General features: G+C 37.6%; 1 pseudogene; it reads right to left on the bottom strand.

The window, feature by feature from the left end:
• Positions 1-4,834: 4,834 nt before the first annotated feature.
• LOC128642684 (olfactory receptor 5A2-like) lies at positions 4,835-5,783 on the bottom strand (annotated as a pseudogene).
• Between the last annotated feature and the right edge of the window lie 551 nt (positions 5,784-6,334).

The following is a 6,334-nucleotide window of genomic DNA, read 5'->3' as shown; positions in this document are numbered from 1 at the left end:
CGCCGCTCCCAGACCCTGCCGCCACCTAATTAAATATATTAACCTCTATCCCGCCACTCCCGGAGCCCACCGCAACGCTAATAAAGTTATTAACCCCTATCCTGCTGCTCCCGGAGCCCTCCGCAAATAAATAAATATATTAACCCCTAAACCCCTGGCCTCCCACATCACTACCACTTACTAAACTAACCCCTAAACCAGAGCTTTCCAAACTTTTCATGTTGGTGACACACTTTTTAGACCTACATCATTTCGCGACACAGTAATTCAGTTGTACTGGCAAACAGGAGGTTAAACTAACTTGTTTTAAGAGATACGGACACATACATAAATTATATAACAATGTATTTACATGTAACAGTAAGTATGTGCAAGAATTAATAACACCAATAGCTGCTTACTATTTTAATGGGATGTATGAGGTTGATGGGATGAACACAATTTCTGAATATTTGGTGGAATATTAGATAAAGACACTTGCACTTCATCATCAAGCATTTTTAAGCTTCCACTTCCTATCCATATATCAAGAGCAGGAGCAGCAATGCACTACTGGGAGCTAGTTGCAAAAAAACCAAACACATTGACTTCTGACTTCAGCTTAGCGTTTAAGCTGCTGCCCTCAGCTCTGTGAGTTCGACTGACTACTGCCTGTGCTGCAAACACACTGCTATCCCACTCACTGAATACACATGCAGTCACGAGCTGATTGAGGAGACTACACGTGCAGTCAGAAGCCAACGTGCCGCCAATGGAAATAATTTCAGTTCCCACTGAGCTGCGTCAATAGGTTAAGATGATCTGTGACCCACTAGGTATCAATCACGTGTCAACCATGTGATATGCATAGCAGGCAGGCGGAAAGTCGGAAACCAAAAAACAATTTAAAAAAAAATTAAATAAAAAAAAAAAATTGTGCTGAAGCAGGGACACACCTACACACTGCTGCCAACACACTAATGTGTCACGACACACAGTTTGGAAAGCACTGCCCTAAACCTAACAACCCGCTAACTGTACATTAAAATTACATCATCCCTATCTTATAATAAATTTAAACTTACCTTTAGATTTAAATTAAACTATATTAAACTACTAATTACCTACCCTAACTATTATACTAAAATCACATTAAACTATATTAAACTAATAATTAACCTACCCTAACTGTTATACTAAAATTACATCAAACTACATATTAAATTAACTATATTATATAGTTAAAAACCTAACCCTACTCAAAATATTTAAATCTACTATTAAAAATTACTAAGTTACAAAAAAATAACAACTAAGTTACACAAAATAACAAACACTAAATTACAAAAAAAGTTACACAAAATAAAAAATAAACAATCAAATATTTAAACTAATTACACCTAATCTAAGAGCCCTATGAAAAAAAAAAGGACCCCCAAATTAAAAAAAAAAAACCATAGCCTACAATAAACTACCAATGGCCCTTAAAGGGCCTTTTGCGGGGCATTGCCCCAAATAAATCAGCTCTTTTACCTGTAAATAAAAATACAAATACCCCCCCAACAGTAAAACCCACCACCCACACAACCAACCCCCCAAATAAAATTATATCTAAAAAACCTAAGCTTCCATTGCCCTGAAAAGGGCATTTTGATGGGCATTGCCCTTAAAAGGGCATTTTTTTTTTCTGCCCAAAGTCCCTAATCTAAAATTAAAACCCACCTAATAAACCCTTAAAAAAACCTAACACTAACCCTGAAGATCCAGTTATAGTTTTTAATTACCCGACATCCATCCTCAACGAAGCGGCATAAGTCCTCAGCAAAGCCGGCAGAAGTCTTCATCCAAGCGGGCCGAAGTCTTCATCTAAGCCGGCAGAAGTCTTCATCCAGATGGCATCTTCCATCTTCATCCATCCGGCACGGAGCGGCTCCATCTTCAAGACATCCGGCGCGGAGCATCCTCTTCAATTGACGTCTTCTTGAACAATGAAGTTTCCTTTAAATGACGTCATCCAAGAATGCGTCCCTTAGATTCTGATTTGCTGATAGAATTCTATCAGCCAATCGGAATTAAGTTTGAAAAAATCTATCCTAATGGCTGATTGGAAAGCTCAATCCTATTGGCTGATTGCAACAGCTGATAGGATTTTTTCAACCTTAATTCCGATTGGCTGATAGAATTCTATTGGCTGTTGCAATCAGCCAATAGGATTGAGCTTTCATCCTATTGACTGATCCAATCAGCCAATAGGATTGAGCTCGCATTCTATTGGAATAGCCAATAGAATGCAAGCTCAATCCTATTGGCTGATTGGATCAGCCAATAGGATGAAAGCTCAATCCTATTGGCTGATTGCAACAGCCAATAGGATTTTTTCAACCTTAATTCCGATTGGCTGATAGAAAATCGGAATCTAAGGGACGCCATCTTGGATGACTTCATTTAAAAGGAAACTTCATTGTTCAAGAAGACGTTGATTGAAGAGGATGCTCCGCGCCGGATGAAGACTTCTGCCGGCTTCGCTGAGGACTTTTGCCGCTTCGTTGAGGATGGATGTCGGGTCTTCAAAAACTGTAAGTGGATCTTCGGGGGTTAGTGTTAGGTTTTTTTAAGGGTTTATTGGGTGGGTTTTAATTTTAGATTAGGGACTTTGGGCGCAAAAAGAGCTAAATACCCTTCTAAGGGCAATGCCCATCCAAATGCCCTTTTCAGTGCAATGGGGAGCTTAGGTTTTTTTAGATAGAATTTTATTTGGGAGGTTGGTTGTGTGGGTGGTGGGTTTTACTGTTGGGGGGTATTTGTATTTTTATTTACAGGTAAAAGAGCTGATTTCTTTGGGGCAATGCCCCGCAAAAGGCCCTTTTAAGGGCCATTGGTAGTTTATTGTAGGCTAGGGTTTTTTTATTTTTGTGGGGGCTTTTTATTTTCATAGGGCTCTTAGATTAGGAGTAATTAGTTTAAATATTTGGTAATTTTTTTTTTATTTTGTGTAATTTAGTGTTTGTTATTTTGTGTAACTTAGTTGGTAGTTTTTTGTAACTTTGTAATTTTTAATAGTAGATTTAAATAATTTGAGTAGGGTTAGGTTTTTAACTATATAATATAGTTTATTTAATTTGTAGTTTAATGTAATTTTAGTATAACAGTTAGGGTAGGTTAATTATTAGTTTAATGAAGTTTATTATAATTTTAGTATAATAGATAGGGTAGGTAATTAATAGTTTAATATAGTTTAATTTAAATCTAAAGGTAAGTTTAAATTTATTATAAGATAGGGATGATGTAATTTTAATGCACAGTTAGCGGGTTGTTAGGTTTAGGGGTTAATAGATTAATTTAGTTTATGGCAATGTGGGGGCTGGTGGTTTAGGGGTTATTATTATTATTCTTTATTTATAAAGTGCCGACAGATTCCGCAGCGCTGGGTTAATAGGTTTAGTAAGTGGTAGTTAAGTGGGAGGACAGGGGTTTAGGGGTTAATACTTTTATTTAGTTGCGGTGGGCTCTGGGAGCGGAGGGATGGGGCTTAATACATTTATTTAGTTGCGGTGGTGTCGGGGAGTAGAGGAATAAGGGTTAATAACTTTATTACAGTTGCAGTGGGCTCCGGGAGTGGTGGGATAGGGGTTGATAACTTTATTTAGTTGCGACAGGGTCTAGGAGCAGCGAGATAGGGGTTGATATATTTATTTAGTTGCGGTGGGGTCTTGAAGCAGCGGGATAGGGGTTAAACATTTTAGTATAGTGGCGGTGTTTAGTGACAGGGTATTAATAAAGCTGGGAAAAAGACAAATAGCAGCGAGATCGATGACTGTTAGTTAACAACAGTCCGCTGCTCATTGCCCCATACTTGGTGCACGGCTTTTTGACAGCTTTTTTGATAAGGAGAGTGTATTCAGGTCAGCGGCCGCGATGTTATGCGAGTGTATTGGTGCCGGAGAATGCAGCACAGTTGACGGCTTGATAAGTAGGCCTCTTAGTGTCTATAGAACGATGGGAGCTGCCATGTTGTAACTTAGATTACCTTCTCTGCTGTGACCAATTAGGGACAGTTATTAATAGGTCAAAAGAGTGTGCAGCCAATGGCTGTGTGGAATATAACAGTGTTCTGCCCTTCCATTTCTAACAGAAACTAAAAAGCTCACAATATCAGAATGGAATTACAGGAAAGGAGACAATATAAATAATGAAAGTATATTGCAGAGTTATATATAAGATGCTCAAATATATATATACATACACACATACACACATACACACACACACCATCTCAAAGTGTTTAATGCCCCTTTAACTTAGGTAAAATATGGGAATATGAGTTAAAACACAGTCATATGGATACCATATAATATAAAATGCAACTGATAAGCATATCTGTAACCAAATTGAATGAGAGTGATGCAAGCTAAGCGCCAATATAAAACATATATATATATATATATTTATATTTTTATATATATTAATGTCTAGTAAGGATGGAATGCAATTGGGAACTCAGCACATTTAGGGCTAGATTAGGAGTGGAGCGATAATTGCCCATTAACCTTGCTAGACAGAGGCTTTTTTTGCGTATGAAAATTGAAAGTTAAAAATAAAAAGTTTTTGCATTAACTGTATCCTGACACATGCAAAAAGCCAAACTTCGAATATCGCAAATATTACTCCGTAGAAGTCGATAGAGCACAAAAATTAAAAAAAAAAAACACCCTTACTCGCAATTACTTTCAACATGTAATACCCCTTTTCGCTTGCGTGCAAAAGTTAGCGCACCACTTGTAATCTAGCCCTTAGTGGTTAGTCGCCATAACTTTGACAGAGTCTGCGGAAGAACACAAATTGCTGATTTACCTTTTTAAATATTTAAACCCTTAACCACAGCTTTTCTGATCGCCTCCTTTACTTTCCTATTTCTCAAACTATAAATGATGGGGTTTAACATAGGAGTCATAATTGTGTAGAGCACAGCCACCACCTTCACGTCTTTGTTCATTGCATAGGTGGAAGACGGCCAAATGTAGCTAAAGGTTCCGCACCCATAATAAAGAGAGACCACAGTGAAATGAGAAGCACAGGTGGAAAAAGTCTTTGTCCGTCCACTACTGGAGTTAATTTGTGTTACTGCTAGAATGATGCGACCATAAGTCACCAGTATAAAAAACAGAGGTCCAAAACCAGCAAATATCACCACCAGCATAAAAAGTGCCTCCCCAACTGTAGAGTCCGAGCATGAAAGCTTAAACAATGGAGTGACGTCACAAAAAAAAATGTTCAACCACATTGGGGCCACAGAAGTCAAGCCTGGATATTGAAACACCCTGAACCACTGAATTGACAAAGCCAGTAACCCAGCAAGTAATTACAAGTCGTAATCTGACCACTCGACTCATGATGAGCGTATAGTTGAGTGGAAAGCAGATAGCTACATATCTGTCATAGGCCATGATAGCCAGGAGGTAGCACTCAACCACCATAAATAACTGAAAGAATGAGAGTTGGGTAATACAGCCGGAGTAGGAAATGTAGTTCTTGGCAATGATGAGGATGGACAAAAGGTTGGGCACAGTGACAGAGGAAAAGATGATATCTATAATGGCGAGATTTGCTAAGAAGAAATACATAGGTGTATGGAGCTGCTGGTCAGTAGATATCACAGCAAGGATAATAGCATTACCCAGAACAGTGATGAGGTAAATGCACAGAAATATAAAGAAGAGGATGGTTTGAAGTTCTGGAATATCAGAGAGGCCAACAACCAGGAAGCCAGACACTGAGGAGTGGTTAGAGTGGAATAAAGATGCCATTGGATCCTCAGAAATCTGTAGTATAAGGAACAGAAAAAGAAAGCAAAAGGTGTCAGGAACTAAACTCTATTGATTGTAAATAATACAAAGAATATATCAACTTTTTTTATTTGCTTATGATCTATTTTCAGGCAGCTCTATATTATTTTGGATGAAAATGAGGGGTTTTTTTTTACTTTGAGGCTTCATGCAGTCAGCCAAAGCCTCCATTGACATAAATATGAACATAAATCACAACATTTGAAATGACAAGAAGATATAAAATAAACAAAATGAAACTCATGCAGAATTCAACCCAAGTATGAAAGAGAATATAAACAGAATTAAACCCAGTGAGAACTTTGTCAAACCGTGAAAATTAAATCATTATTCATATAAATAAAATGGACATGAAACTCAATTTTTTTGTTTCATGATTTAGATACAGAATACAATTTTAAACAACTTTCCAATTTACTTCTATTACCTAACTGCTTAATTGTCTTGATATCCTTTGTGGAAAAGCATATCTTAATAAGCTCAGTAGCTGCTGATTGGTGGCTGCACATAGA

This window comes from Bombina bombina, chromosome 12 (assembly GCF_027579735.1).
Source record: "Bombina bombina isolate aBomBom1 chromosome 12, aBomBom1.pri, whole genome shotgun sequence".
In the NCBI taxonomy this organism is placed as follows: Eukaryota; Metazoa; Chordata; class Amphibia; order Anura; family Bombinatoridae; genus Bombina; species Bombina bombina.
This window is presented reverse-complemented; position numbering and strand designations above follow the sequence as displayed.